This window comes from Corylus avellana, chromosome 7 (assembly GCF_965113065.1).
Source record: "Corylus avellana chromosome 7, dhCorAvel1.hap1.2, whole genome shotgun sequence".
Classification (NCBI taxonomy): domain Eukaryota; kingdom Viridiplantae; phylum Streptophyta; class Magnoliopsida; order Fagales; family Betulaceae; genus Corylus; species Corylus avellana.
Window position 1 is genome coordinate 15,206,728 of NC_142496.1, and position 16,866 is coordinate 15,223,593.

General features: G+C 34.1%; 2 pseudogenes; both read right to left on the bottom strand.

Moving 5' to 3' along the window:
• Window positions 1–16,866, bottom strand: part of LOC148584522 (cysteine-rich receptor-like protein kinase 19) — a 46,267-nt pseudogene that overhangs the window by 5,953 nt on the left and 23,448 nt on the right.
• LOC132185569 (receptor-like serine/threonine-protein kinase SD1-6) lies at window positions 9,429–11,126 on the bottom strand (annotated as a pseudogene).

Here is a 16,866-nt window from a genome sequence, read left to right on the forward strand (position 1 = left end):
TTGACAGAAGAGTAAAAAGATAAAACAAGAATAGAAGGTTAATTAGTATTAGGAAAACGTGCTGTTATAGGTAGAGATAGGATTGTGATAGCTTTGGTTGTTGGTGGAATCGATGAGTGGTGAAGAAATGAGTAATTTTGGGTGATTTGAGGGGTTTCAACACATCTTTCTGTTGTGTTCCAAGAGTTGTTGAGGGGTTTCAACACGTTTATGCTACAAATTTTTTTTATGTCCCCTTAAAACTGCTGTGTCAGCTAGTGAGTCAATAGTGCCGAGAATCACCACCACAATGAGCGAGAGCGACAGTACTAGTAGAAAGTATTTGCTACTCATTTTTGGTCTCTTGATTATGGTTGAAAACAACAACATTAATTCTTGGCCTTTTTATACAGAGCCTATTACGCATAATCAACTCGTGAAGTATGCTTTAAACATGCATGAACCTTTTTTCAAAAGGGATTACGTGAGGTATTAAAAAAAGTCATTAAAAAAGATGATGTTAGAATATTTAAACAATACTTTTTAATATGATTAAGGAAAATGTTGACATATTTAAAAAAGTCATTAAAAAAGATGATGTTAGAATATTTAAACAATACTTTTTTATATGATTAAGGAAAATGTTGACGTCATGTAGAACGGGGTGATAAGCGAAGTTAATTTTTCTTGTCATTTAAACATTTTATTACGCATTTTGCATCTTTGTTTTTCTATCTATCTTTTTTTTTTTTTTTTTTTGAGAGGAACTTTGTATTTCTATCTATATCTGTACCATGTAACCCTTTATATTATGGGAAAGTTGATACTAAGATTAATGATATGAGAAGATTATTTTTATTATTCAGCTCTTTTATTTGTTTTGGGACATGTTAGCTAGATTCTTCAAATTATCCTAAATTTAATAGTTACAAGAGCTCATGAATAATAATAATCTTCTCGATCAAATCAATATTTTTATTTATTTATTTATTTTTAATTTTTTTTAGTTCTCGTGTTAATTGAGATCTGAGCGGTTTAAGGGAATTGAATATTAAGGAATGATAGGGACCCAACTTTTTTGCCCAACAAAAGTCCAACTTTTGCCTTATTTATTTTTTAAAAATAAAATAAAATAAAAAATGGAAAAAATGTTTGAAGCAACTCTATCTATTTTTTGTCTTTCTTTTATTTGGTATTTTTTTAAAAATGAAAATTGGTATTTTTTATTTTTAAAAAAATATTAAATAAAAGAAAGGCAAAAAATAGATAGGGTTGCTTCAGACATTTTTTTCATTTTTCATTTTGTTTTTTTTAGAAAAAAAATAAAGGGTAAAAGTTGGACTTTTGTTGGGCAAAAAAGTTGGGCCTTTAGCATTTCTCTTGAATATTTGTATGCATCCCTAGCTTTGTCTGTACATGCGTACATATCAATACTCATTGTGTACTCTGCATTCTCCAGTACGATATGCTTAAGTTGCATGATGCTGTCGTGACCAAAACTGTAGTTCCTTTCCTGCCTTTCCAAAGGACCCAAATAATTTTCGAGTGCGTTGAAATTGAATTTGATAAAAAAAAAAAAAAAAACTGTTATTATTTCCTGGATTTGAAAGTGCATTCTCCGCGATATTCTCTCTTAAAGTGCATTTGAAAAAAAATAAATAAAAATGCCAAAGGCAAATGTGTATTTTTTTTAAAAATGCAACACAATTTCGAAGGTCGAAGTACAATTTAACCAAACGTTTAACAATGTTTCCGTATTTTTATTAACAATGTTTTGAAATCACTATTGTCCAAATTGCAATAAAACCCCTAAACCAAACAAACAAAAATAAGGTAATTCAACACCTCAAAGTGATTTCTATCCATATTTTGATTGAAAAATGATATTTAATTTGCAATTGCCATACAATTAGCTAGCTAGGATGATGTAGTAGCGAAAACCAACAATTTTTTTTTTTTTTTTTTTTAAAAAAAAATTATATATAAGTCATTGCTATCCAAATGTTGATTTTTACAACAACGTGATCCCAAATATATACTCTTGTTTGAACTTTTCAAAAGCAACCAATATTAACCTTGATCCAATTATGTTGACTATTGACATATATTTAACCCGAGAGATATAGAAGCTGTCAAAATTTAATTCCCACTTTGAGAAAATCAAAGCGGGACATCCTGTCATTAGTGACGCTATTCAACCCCTCAATTAAGCCATACCACTAGAAAAACAAAAAACAAATAATAATAATAATAATAAAATTAGGTTCTTTTTTGTTGTTCTACTAGTCTTAAGTGAATATTATTTATTAAAAAAGTAATAAAAAAAAAAGTTGACCCTTATTTTTTTCACCTAATTTTTAGAAAATAATACCACCATAAGACCATGATAATTAAGAAAACACGAGGAAACACATATCATTCCCCAAAAAAAAATAAACGAAAATTCATGGGACCTTAGTAATTACCCGGTCCAACATGCCAAATCAGAAGGACCGGAGTAAGTTTGACCAATACATGGTGTCCAATAAGGCGCAAGAAATGGAGGTTTTTTTTTTTTTTTTTTTTTTTTTTTGTCCATTGGGTTTCAGCAATTTGCAATTAGTTATTTAAAGTTATAAATTGGCTGACAACACGTTATAGTAAGGGGAAAAAAGAAACATCATTGTAACTACCTTCCATCTAAATTTTGGATGGAAACAAGATTTTGGTATATAGCAATTTTTAATATTAAAATGGTCATGAAAAGGAAAAAAAAGAAGAAGTTTAAAGTGAGCAAAAAAACCTTTAAAGTGAGTCCAAAACCAGCCCCAAAAAAGTCCAAAAAAAGGCCCCAAAAAAGCAATTAGCCTAGGCGGTTAACTGCTAACCGGGGATTAAGTGCATAGCCAGTTAACCGCTAACCAGTTAGTGGAAGCGGTTGCGGTTAGCGGTTTTAGCGACTAACCACTAACCGCAACCGCCTTTTTACGCCTATAACTCACGTAACCAATATTAATCATTCATTCCCTTCCTGGCCCCACTTTGAATAGAAAATATATATATATTAGTCATTCATAAATCACAAGTAAAGTACCAATTTATAGTTCTTGAAAATTGGGTGTCATCTTTTATCATAAAATTATCAAAGTATAGCTCTACTTACTTTCATGATTTATTTAAAATCTCACATTTCTTTTAAGAATCAATGATAATATAATATACGCACAAAACTGGGCGTCATCTTTCATCATAAAATTATCAAAGTATAGCTCTACTTATTTTCATGATTTACTTAAAATGTCACATTTCTTTTAAAAATCAATGATAATATAATATATATGCACATGTATAGACACCAAAATACATTTAATTTGAAGTTTACAATTTATTTTAAATCTTGCATTTACGTGTATTGTTTTCGTGAAGAACGTATTAAATATTAGTTCTACTTACCTAAAGCTACCACCGCCACAACGATTTACCGCGCCTCAGTCGAGTCACTCACTCCTAAAAACAAAGTAATTAAATCTCAATGCTTAAAAAATAAATACATATTCCTTAAACTATAAAATTCTTAAAGGTTAATTTCCCACTTTTGTCTTATTGTCTCTACTTTATTCCTTCCCATTCATTCCCCTTTTCACCCACATCCGTGAGTACTCCTCCATGGTTTGTTTTGTTTTTCTTTGCCTTTTAGTCCCTTCTTCTCTTATCACTCTCTCACGTGGCTTTCTTTCTCTTTCCTCGAGTTTTCTTTTTCTTTTCTTTCATGGAATGCGACTGGCAATGCCATGGAGCTAAACTTTGCAATTTTCCTAGCTAGGTCTAGTTTATTCTCAGAACCTCTAGTGGGGTAGGTTTAGAGCTCGCGTTCTGACATGTCGTGTCCACGTGGAAATAATTAGCATAAGATGATCTATATCTAACAATATCTAATTTATTATTAGTTTTTTTTTTTTTTTTGGAAATAATTAATGACATTTACGTAGCATTAAAAAAAAAATAGAGAATATTTTATATGCACAGATCTTAATCCAACACCAGCTAGCTGTAGTGTGAGCCAGCCAGCCCATGTTGGAAATGATAAAAGCAAGAAGAATAAAAAGAAAAAAAAACATGAATAGATGGTTAGTAGATAAAGAAAGGACTGTGATAACGTTGGGTTGTTCGTGGTTGATAATGTTTAAAGAACACGTCTTGATATGCGACTGAAACTATTCTGACCATCAAATTTTTCTACTTCAAATTTTGTAAAAGTCATCCCGCAAAATAAAGAATTCATGCTCTGATACCACTTGTTGTGCACGGAATTATAAATACAGGATCCTAAAGAAGCAGAAAAGTACAGAATAGAAAAATAGATCAATCACACATGACAACAAGATTTAAGTGGTTTGGCTTAATAAGCCTACATCTACTGGCAGAGATGATCTAGAGGAAATTTACTAACAAAAGATAGAGTACAAAGGTAACGGGGAGAGAATCACTCAAAACCCAAAGCCCCAATGCACCAAAATCCCACTCTCACACAAAAGAGAAAAATATAAAAGAGAGAAAAATTGACAAAGAAAACTCTCTTCTTCTCGAAGTGCCACAAGGCACAACAAAGTGAGAAAATCCTAATGAAATATGTGGCTTCTAATTTTTCTCCCAAGTCACTATGTTGCAAAGCCTCTCATTTATAGTTAGCAAAGTTGGTTTACTTCTCCTAAAAGGAGAAGTATTGCAAATCCAAAACCAACTCAAAGAAGGAAAAAAGAAAGAGTCGGCTACAACTTCAAAAGGCCAAAACAAACAAGACAAAACTTGATGGGCCCCACGTGAAGGACTTGAGATATTCAAGGCACCAAATAACACTAATATATTTTCTGGTCTTTATTACGGGATAAGTAGTGTGAGCCGTGTGGATACTATTTATTTTGTGGTAGGCTTTGATACCATGAAAAAATTTGTGGGCCTATCTTGTCCAACCATATTTGGCTGATTAAATTTACATGTCGAGACAATTGATAATTTAACAATTATGCCTATTGTGTGAACAGGACATTTATGGCATAATCAAAATTGAATGTTAAATCAATCCATGTCTCATTCAAATGATACCATTTGCAGTTGAGAGTTACAATTTGTAATTTCTTTTCACTCTTCTCATTGGTTTGTCAGCATTGGTGTAACTTGTCGGTTGCTTTTAGTTATTGTATATGGTGGCTCTAATCATTCAACTCTCGTAGGCAAAACCAAAGAAAGTCATCCATTTAATTCTGTTCCAGCACAAGTCAGACAGCCCAAAGTCATCATTTCATCGCAATTTCATTAGGGTATTCTTATCACGGATCTCATTTCAAATCTATGTTTTTCTTTAGGGGTCTTTATAATTATGATTCTTCATTCTTTTGTTAATTTGCTGCATTCAAATCTATGTTTAGCGAAAGAAAAGATAATATAATAAACTTAAATCGGAATAAAGGAAATTGAGACGAATTTTATATGATTCAGTTTGTAATTTATATCCACATAATAAAACTCTAAGGACTACATTTACTCTTATTAAATAGATAATTTTATAATACAAATAATTAATTTGAATATATAAAAAAATATTTAAATCTGATTTGATTTGACTACAATATATGCTAAAATTACATCTCTCATAAAATCATATGATATCTAAGAATAGATTCTAACTTTTAGCTGTAATAATGCTTTATGTCTTGCTAATGGAAACCACGTACAAGTGCAGTTGGAGATGCCCATCGTTCTATAAATTACAGTCCAATATTGCAGACCGTTGATGTGAAAATGCTATATAAATTATTGAGATTCTTATAAATTTTTGGGAGCATAGTACTTGCCCCCTCCCACCCTGTTAGGGTCGTAAAAGCGGTTGTGATTATTGGTAAAACTGTTAACCGCACTCGCCTAAGACGGTGGTTATTGGATTTTAATAATCACAACTGCTCCACTTAAGCGATTAGTGATTATTTTATAATTAAACTGGCGGTTAGCGGTTATTCAAACTAATAACTGACGGTTTTATATATTTTTTTTTTAAGCGTTTTGGGCCTTTTTTGCCTATGTTTTGGGCTTATTTTATATAATTTTGGGTCAAAGTGTTCCAAAAAATAATAAATATGATGAAACCCTATCTTTAACTCATATTTAAAACAACGCCATAATACCAAAACGAGGTCATTTTAATGTTATATATATATATAAGGGTAGGAGGTTATTAACCGCTTTTTATAACTGCCTACTAAAACGGTTATAAGCAGATAGTGGTTGCGGCATGCTTATAACCGTTCGATTTATACACCCATACACCCGTACATCCGCCCCAGCCGTAAACCAGTTTGTCGAACAGTACTCTGGACACAGGACACAAATTTGTCTTTAAAACCATATATATGTCACGGGTATAAAAAACCATATGATATATCTATGAAGATCTACCCATAAAAACTGCAGCCTTCGTCAATATTCTTTGACGACAAAGGTGAAAATTTTCATCCAAAAAATATTAAAAAGCAGATACACAAGTTTCATCAGATAATTTAAAATGAGGTATTACAGTTTACGTATATGCATGATTATCAAAACCCTACTAATTTGATCTGCTTTTTCTTCCCATCTTTTGCACGTTGGAGAGAGTCTCTTTCTAAAAAACATATATTATTATTTTTATTATATATTATTATATATTAAAAAAATATATATATTATCGTTTGATCGGCTTGCATGCGTCCTCTTCAACCAGATCATACAACGTGTCTAATAAATATATATTATTATTTTTATTGTCTTTAAATATATATTATTTTGAGACATGACCAATACCCAATTGTACCTTACAATTAATCCTATTCCTATTGAGACATGACCAATACCCAAGGCCATGCAGGGGTGGAACCACCCCTGTATATCACAATGTTGGAAGGGAAAGGTTTATGGTAGCACCTGCGCGCTGTGTTCTAATTTTAAGCTTCATTTGCAAATCTTAATGAATAAACTATATATTAATTTTAAAATACTACACTTTCAAAACTTTATCTCCAAATATTAGTTCTTAAATTACGTATCATCATCTTATAAAATTTATTATTATGAAAAATGTGTCATCATTCTTCAAGATGGTGATACAGGAAACCAACTTTTTTAAAAAAAAATGGTAAGTATAACATTTCTCATATATATATATATAAAGATTCGAAGGTGGTTTAGAAAAGAGATAAGGTGGAGACTGAAGACTAATGTTTTGGTCTTGTGAGTTTAAAGACAGCCTAATGTACATTAAGGATGTTGTGAGTGCACTTGTGAGTGTTATGTCCCACATTGAGAATGTAATCGCTTTATCTCCCAATAAATGGTATCAGAGCCATGGTTACCTTTCTCGGACGGGTGTTTGGACGCGTCGGTTAGAGTTCTGTCTCTATCTGCAACTCTTTATGTGAGACATTCTTGAAAATGTAAAAAGACTCACAAGTGAGACGAAGTTTGGTCAATGTGAAGAGACTCATAAGTGAGAGAGAGATTGTTGTGAGTGTTGTGTCCCACATTGAGAATGTAAAAACTTCATAACCGCTTTATCTCTCAACAATAGAAAATCATGTTTTTAGTTTTTTATCATTTTTCCGTCTTTAATGTCAACAACAATCACATCTTTTTATTTTATTATTATTTTTATTTATTTCGTTTGTTATTTTTTTTAATAATTTTAATTAAATTTTGTTCAACTATTTTTTGCCTCCTATATGAACCAAAACCCTAACAACCCAGCAGGTAAGTCAGATAATACACTTAACACCCTGATGGTAGAAAGGTGAGAAAATAACGTGTCATGTGCGTACGTGTGGCGCCGGGGGGGGGAGGGGGTGGTGTTTGTATACGCTTAACAAATTGACGATAAAGTGAGAGTGATATACTTAACACCTCAATAAACCATCTCAATAACATTTTATAAACAAACGTTTTTGAAAATCATGCAGTGTGAATATTGCTGCTTTACAAGCATAGAAAAAAGAATTTTTGAATGGGAATGGGGCTCTCACCTTTTGAAAAACTAATTAAGCCCATGATATTATACTTGTTGAACCATGAATTCACATGTCCACATATAAAATTGTGAAAATTTTACAGATGTTACCAAAAAAGGCAGTCGAATACGCGTGTCTTAGCTAGAGCTCGCGTGATGACATGTCGTGTCGAAATAATTAGCATAATTTAGTAATATACCTCCTGTGGTACTGCATGCTTCTGCTTATTTTTCGTAATAATAATGATATTTACTAAGCATTAAAAAAATAATTAGAAGATTTTATATTCAGATATCTTAATCCTAGCCTGTAGTGTGAGGCGCTAGCCCATGTTGGAAATGGTTAGGGTTTGACAGAAGAGTAAAAAGATAAAATAAGAATATAAGGTTAATTAGTATTAGGAAAACGTGCTGTTAAAGGTAGAGATAGGATTATGATAGCTTTGGTTGTTGGTGCGTGGTTGATAGGGTTTGTATATCACAATATTATGTTGGTGGGGACAGGATTAGGACCATTAAACAGAATACTGCTCTAATAAACAAAATCTTAGAGAACGACTAAACAGAATCAAAACTCCAAAAAAAAAAAAAAAAACTTTCTTTCCCTAAATCAATATTTCACGGATCATACTTTTTTTTTGTTTTTTTTGCATATCTAACTGTGTACGTATTTGGTGTCACCCCATTTGAAATCTTGATTTATGTGACACCATGTACGTTTAAATGAAATTGACATAGTCTATTTCATTTTCCATATTTTTATTTTACAAATTTAAAATCATTGAAATTCAGCAGTAGCGTTGGCTAAGGAGGGATACTCGTCCTCTTAGTACCATTGAAAACTTTCCATATTGGGCCTAGATAAGATCATATGGTATATGGTATATGGTGTAGCTGCGCCATTACAGGTGTGGATGTGTGAAAATATTTCTATATATGCTAAAGTTACCGTTGAAGGCATTAATGCTACTATGGACGTGCAGACCTGCTACAAGAAAAGATATTTCCCTTTGTATTATGAACTTTCCTATACGATCCAGTGTTACCGTTGCATTGTCGAAGAGTTTCCTTTATGGAACACATTGTACCGTTGTAGTTAATGTTTTTCCTTTTATATTTTTCCTGAACCAATCTCTTCTACATAATTTTTGGTGAAACTCAATGTGTACTAGATTCTATTAATTCTTTTGCTTTATCACTTACATATATGAATCTTTCTGAAAACTAGTAACTGTTCAGAAAGATAAATGCTTATGATCATGTAAATGCTCTGCAATTTCCACAATTTGCTTAAGTTTATTGCCTGTCGAGCCCAAAAATGTTGTTATTTCCTGCCTTCCAAGGATCCCAGGAAGATCTATTATAATAAGCTTTCCGCAAAGTAATCCAAATTAAATGTCATTACAATGATTCGAAAGACATGTAAATACCCTGTCTGAAACTATATTGCAGAAAGACCTCCATGCTTAATTATCGAGATTGTGGTATCATTAATAGAAAAAATTTCTAGCGGTAACTCAGATTTATTTTCCTCTTCTTCATTTCTTTTTGTAGAAAAAGCTGGCACTTTCGGAATTGTCAGAGCTGCAATTTCACTTTTTAGCATTCAAGAAACCTCCAATTAATATGGATGGCCTATCGGCTGCATTTTCCCGAACGCATAAAAGAGCTATTTGCATGCATCTGATTAGTTTACATGATGATGAAAGTGTATCATCCAGAGATGGATCCATAAACTCCATGCCTTTGCCTGATTTCCACAGCTCATATGCCTTAGATAAATGAAACCATCATATATCAATCTTGTTGATCATCAGCAAACTTCAATTCGCAATTACACAAAACACAAAAAAGGACAAAAGACAAAAAGCATGATTAAACCAACTGACGTAATCTAGGAGGTTTAAATTTTCATTCGCACCATAACAACATGCATTCCTCTTCCCACTTATGATGTGTAGATGTAGAACTCCAAAGCTATAAACGTCATATTTGGTAGAGTACGAACCTCGTTTAACAAATTCAGGAGGAACCACTGCATCTATGCAATATTAATTATTTGACTGGAATGTTTAAATTACTACTTCAAGCTTTAAATTACTTAACATGTTCCAACAATTCGGCCTGTATTTGCTTCATGTTAATTTTAGCCATACCAAAATCTGAAATCTTAGGTTTCATTTCGATGTCAACTAAAATGTTGCAAGCTTTGAGGTCTCGGTGAATGATTGTAAATCGTGAGTATTCTTGGAGATATAGATGACCTTGAGTAATCCCTTCGATGATATCAACTCGTTTTCTCCAATCCAAACGAGATTGTCTAGCAAGATCTGCATCAATAAGATCATCAAGAAAAAATTGTTACATGCATGTGTTCCTAAATATGATTCTTCAATTAACTAAGTATAAGCAAATTAAAAAGATTCTAACCAAAGAGGTAGAAGTCCAAGCTTTTGTTAGGCATGTGCTCATAGGTCAGCATTTGTTCATTCCTTTCAATGCAAAATCCCAAAACTCTCACAAGATTAACATGTTGCAGTTTTGCTGCGAGTGTAACTTCATTCTTGAACTCCTCAAATCCCCGTGTGGAAGCTTTTGAATGTTTTTTAACTGCTATTTCCTCTCCGTTTGCTAGTATACCCTGCAACATACACACTCGTAGTCAATACTCGTGGTAAGAAAATGTGCCGAAGAATTTTGTGGGGATCACATGGCTGGAGGATGAAGAAGCCAGTCAGAATATTTCTTCCTTCTTTTGTAACTAGCTGAATACGAGTTGGATGATTGGCTAAGTGGTTTATCTTGTCACCTGATTTAGGATTAGTTTTGTTATTACAGTTATCTTAGGGTTAGAATTCTTCCCATTTTTTAGTATATTTTTGTAGTGATAGTAATTATGAACTAATTATACAAAGCCTAATTGTAATTAACCTATGACTAATTAAAAAAAGTTAATTTACCTTGTAAACGGGACCATAACCACCCTCTCCTAGCTTATTTTCAAATGCAAATTTGTTTGTAGGCTCATCAATATCAGCATAACTAAAGACTTGAAGATCAGGAACATTGCTATTGAACTTTCCAACAGCTGCTATGTTGTCTTTTTTCCTTCTGCTTCTTTACCTGCTTCCACCGTCATATTTTAAAGCATCAAATTTTCTCTCTTGTTTTTATTCTTTGTTAAATAAGCAGTAAATAATAAAAATCCTACCTATAATACAAAAGGTACAAGAGAAATTTCTCTTCCTTAAATAACACATCACCGACACTAGGAGGAAGAAAATTGCAGCAGTACTTGTAACCAAAACGATCATTAACAATCTCCATTTTTGGTGCTTATTGTTGTCAATCCCGTTATGATCAAACCCCTTGAACTGAAGCTAAAATCATTATGCAAGAGATAGAAACATGTCAAAAAAATAATGCTACATTACAATATTGTCAAGTAGTTTTAATTGTCGAGCCCTCAAAGCTAGCAACATTTTACTTGACAACAAAATGAAGCCTAAGATATTAGATTTTGGTATTGCAGATAAGTTGCTGTTTTTTTTTTCTTTTTTTCCTTGCGGGAAATATTGATCTTATCATATATACTAAAAATAAAAGTCTTCTGGTCGAAGAGATAAATCAGGATAAACAGATATAGGATCGGCCATAAACAGAGCTGGCCCAATGTATTTTGGGACCTTAGGCGAAACTTTGAAATAGGGCCTTATTTTGTTTTAAGTAAAAAAAAAATTTTAAAAAATTTTATTTTAATATTATTATTATATTTTATTTAAAAATCATTCTTCTCGCTTTTTGGGATGCAAAATTACTGATTAAGTTTTTATAAACAAGATTTTCTAACATCAGTTTTTCAATTCATAATATGGCTAATCCATTTTATTTCTCTTGTAACATTGTTGATTTGAGGTAGGATTTTGTCAATTTTAATTTTGAAAAACTTCTTTCTACAGAAACAATTGTGATAGGTATTGTCAATAAAATTCTATAAGCGATACATGCATTTGGAAAAGAATAAAGTCTTTTTATATAATTTAATATATCAATTGGAGCAATTTCTTGCATCAATATTTTTCCATTGGCTTGGGTCATAAATATTTGTAACAATAGAGTTAGATATATCTTCTAATTCTTTTGACGAATTTCTTGTTCATTTATAAGTTTTCCACCTAAATTATCTGTTAAGCTAACTGATGATCCTACTGTTATCACAGCAGATGAAGTTCCAACAACACATTGCGATCGATCGCAGCCTTCAGAGTATCGAGCATAAGATCGATCGCAGTATCCGAGAGATTTATCATCTGAGAGCACCCGAGTGCGATCGAGCGCAGGTACTAGTGCGATCGAGCGCAGTCTCAGTAGCGATCCAGCATCATAAGACTTCTATTCCTTCTCAACCTTTCTTCTATCTTTAAATACAAACATAATATCATCTGTTTGTATTATATCTCTTCTCTGGTAATTATTTCTAATTAGATTTCTTTAGTATATTAAGTCTTTTATTGTAAATAGTTTTCTTAGATAGTTATCTTATCACTCTTATCTTGATAAGATTAAAGTTTGATTGTAATTGTAACTCTTTCATTATTTAAGCTCAATGAGAAGGCTGATGAGATTATTCCGCCAAATTCTATTTCTCTGAGAAATCTTTTTTGGTATCAAAGCTATTGTAGGCACACGTCCCAAATTTCTTTCTCTTCTTCTTCTTACCTTTACTATACACCAATCTGTCTTTTAATGGCATCTTCTTCTGCATCAAGCTTCTCTCCACCTACACTTTCCCAATTCAATGGAAAGCTTGAAGGTCCAAACTACCTGGATTGTACCACACAATTTCTTCCCATCCTGCGCACCCATGATTTGTTAGGCATAGTTGATGGATTTGAACCATACCCTCCCAAACTGATCACAGATGACAAAGGTGTGGAAACTCTTAATCCAGAATTTACCACCTGGAACAAAAAGGATCAATGTTTCCTCAGTTGGATCAATTTGACACTCTTTGAGAAAGTTCTGTCCACAGTTTATGGACTTAATACTTCCAAACAAGTCTGGTCCACTTTAGCAACAAAGTTTGCTAATGATTCTAGGTCTCGAATTGCCAATCTCAAAAGACAATTGCTGAGTCTCCATCAAGGCTCCTTGACCTGTTCAGAATATATTCAATCAGCCAAGGTATGGTCTGACCAATTAGCTGCAGTAGGGAAACATGTTCCCGATGAGGACCTGATCTCTTTTCTCCTCAATGGCCTCAATCCTTCCTTCAACACTTTTGTCACTATTGTCTCTCTTCTAACTAGAGAGAAACAACTCTCACTGGATGATTTTCAAGAGGAGCTTGTCAATCATGAAACACTACTGAATCAGCAGCTAGCATCATCAGTAGACACCTCAACCTTTGCCTTGTTTACTAAAAAACGAGGACAAAAATCCTTCAGAGGCTGTGGACAATACCCTGCCAAGTTTCCAGCAAGAAACTTCAGCCCCAGATCACCTTCTCCTGTTGCTGGAAATTTCAGCCCTAGACCATCTCCTCCTGCGGCCAGGTTCTTCAACAACAACAATTCCAATGCAGCATCAAGGTACAACACTTATCTTGCTCCAAGGTACAATACCTTTACTGGGCTACTACCACTACCAAACTCAGGCCAGACATCTCTCAATTCTGCTCCTCGAGTTCCATGCCAAATATGTGGGAAGGTAAACCACTAAGCCTTGGATTGCTACCATAGGATGGACTATTCCTTCCAAGGGAGACATCCACCTCATCAACTCGCTGCAATGGTGGCCTAATCCAACACTACCTATGAAGATCCACAGTGGTATGCAGACAGTGCAGCCAATGTACACATCACTCAAGACTTAGAGAACCTTCACATCCAGCAACCCTTCCAAGACAACGAAACTGTTGCTGTGGGGAATGGAGCAGCTCTTGCTATAGCCAATTCTGGTTCTACAACTTTTCAATCTTCTACCTCTACTTTTAAACTTAATAATGTCTTGCATTATCCACAATCTGCTGCAAACCTTGTTTCCATTCAAAGATTTTGTCATGATAATGATTGTTTCTTTGATTTAACATCCTCTAATTTCTATATCATTGATTTTCAGACCAAAACAATCCTACTGGAAGGGAAGAGTGAGAATGGCATGTATCCTAGCCTCTACGATTCTGCAAGAAGTCTCACATGGGCAGCAAGTCTTTTATAGCTTTGTTAGGAATAAAAACCTCTTCTTTAATATGGCACTTTAGGTTAGGCCATCCTGTTAATGATGTAGTTACTCGAATTGTTAGAGATAACAATCTCCCTGTTTTATTTTCAAATTCTGTTGGAGTTTCAAATATCAATAAAAGTATCTTTGTGAGTCATGTCAATTGGGCAAAAGTAAGAAACAACCTTTCTCTACTTCTAACAGTGTATCTTTGTCCCCTCTACAACTCATTCACACTGATATATGGACTTTTCCAGTAATGTCAATCACTGGTTATAAATACTACATTGTCTTTATAGATGATTACTCAAGGTTTACATGGATTTATCCCTTACACACCAAGTCTGAAACCTATGACACATTTCTGAAATTCAAAATGCTTGTGGAAAACCAATTCTCCACAACAATTAAAGAACTCCAATTTGATGGAGGAGGTGAATATACCTCTCTTCAATTCCAATCTTTTCTCAAAACCAATGGCATTGTCCATAGAAAAAGCTATCCATACACTTCTCCTCAAAATGGCCTTGCAGAAAGAAAACTAAGACATATCCTTGAAACTGGATTAACATTGTTAGCTCACTCTCATCTCTCCAATAGTTATTGGGTAGATTCTTTCCTCACTGCTGTATACATCATAAACAGATTGCCTACACCTGTTCTCCAAAACATGTCTCCATACTCTAAACCTTACACCAAAACCCCTGACTACCAAAAACTTAGAGTTTTTGGATGCTTGTGCTATCCTCTCTTGCGGCCTTACAATTCTCACAAACTAGATTATAGGTCTAAACCTTGCATCTTTTTAGCTTATAACTTTGCAGGTTACAAATGTCTTGATCCGGTCACCAATAAGGCCTATCTTTCAAGACATGTTGTGTTTGATGAGACTTCTTTTCCAGCCAAGGATCTTGCTATATCACACTTTTCCATCTAGGTTACACTCCACAGGTGATTCTCCTTTCCCTTTGCCTACTATTTCTTCTTTTACTAATGAATCATCAAATTGTTCACATACTGCAGTTCAGCCAACCCTACCTCGTACAATTTAGCAGTCATCCAATGCAAATTGTTCCCATACTGCAGATCCAACTCCTACTTTGCCTACTGCACCAATGCCATCCCATCCCATGACTACAAGATCTAAAACTCAACTGTTAAGCACTAACACTACTGCATCTACTGCAGCACCCTCCTCAAATACATAAAATCTTCTCCAACCTATCATTGAACCTATTACTCAACCAAACACTACTGTATCTACTGTAGCATCCTCCTTAACTACAGATCATCTTTCCCAACCTATTATTGAACCAATTGCTCAACCCATAACTGAGACACCCTCTTCTCTCCCATCTCACCCCATGACCATTAGGTCCAAAACAGGAAGTCAAAAACCCAAAAACTTCTCAGAATTCAAAATGTTTCACTCTAGGTATCCCCTTCTCGGCTATCATACTTTTCTACCTAAAACTAAACCTTCATGCTATAGTAAAGCTGCTCCTGACCCACGGTGGCAGGCTGCTATGTCTCTGGAATTTGAGGCCCTTTTCTCCAACAAAACATGGACACTTTGTCCTAGGCCTTCACATCAACATGTGATTCATAACAAGTGGGTGTACAAGATTAAGAGAAAGTCAGATGGTGCGGTAGACAGATTTAAGGCCAGACTAGTTGCTAAGGGATTTGAACAAACTTCTAGGGTGGATTATACTGACACATTCAGTCCAGTAATTAAGCCATCCACTATTTGGGTTATCCTAGCACTAGCAGTATACTTCAACTGGATGATTAAGCAGTTAGACATCTCTAATGCTTTTCTTAATGGTTCCTTATCAGAGGAAGTTTACATGGAACGGCCAAAGGGTTTTGTTGACAAAAACCATCCTCACTCAGTATGCAGACTGCAGAAAGCTATTTATGGTCTTAAACAAGCCCTACGAGCTTGGTTCAAAAGACTTTGTACTTATTTATTGGATATTGGTTTCACTGCATCTCTTATAGATAACTCTCTATTCATTTTTATATCTGGCAGTGTTCAAATATTTATGCTAATCTATGTAGATGACATAATCATTACAGGGACACACCTTGATTTGATTACATCTTTAGTACAACTCATGCAGCAGGAATTTCTTGTAAACGACTTAGGACCACTAAGCTTCTTTCTTGGCATTTAGGTCACTCGGGGCCCTGCAGGTATTCCTCTCTGCCAATCAAAATACATTTTTGAGCTTCTCAACAGAACTCACATGACAGGAGCAAAGCCTGCAAAGTCTCCTTGTTCCTCTGGTTCCCAACTTTCTAGATTAGATGGTGAAGAATTACTTGATCCCTCTGAATACAGAAGTGTAGTAGGAGCTCTGCAATATTGTACTTTGACAAGACCTGATGTAGCTTTCCTAGTGAACCAACTTTGCCAGCACATGCACCATCTCACAGCCACTCACTGGTCAGCAATCAAAAGAGTCTTATGGTTTCTGAAGAGCTCATCTAATCATGGCCTGTTTTACTCCAAGACTAATCTCCAACTGAATGCTTTCTGTGACTCCGATTGGGCAGGATGCCCTGATGATAGAAGATCCACCTCTGGTTTTGCTGTGTTTCTTGGTGATTGCTTGGTATCTTGGAGTGCCAAGAAGCAACCAGTGGTCTCT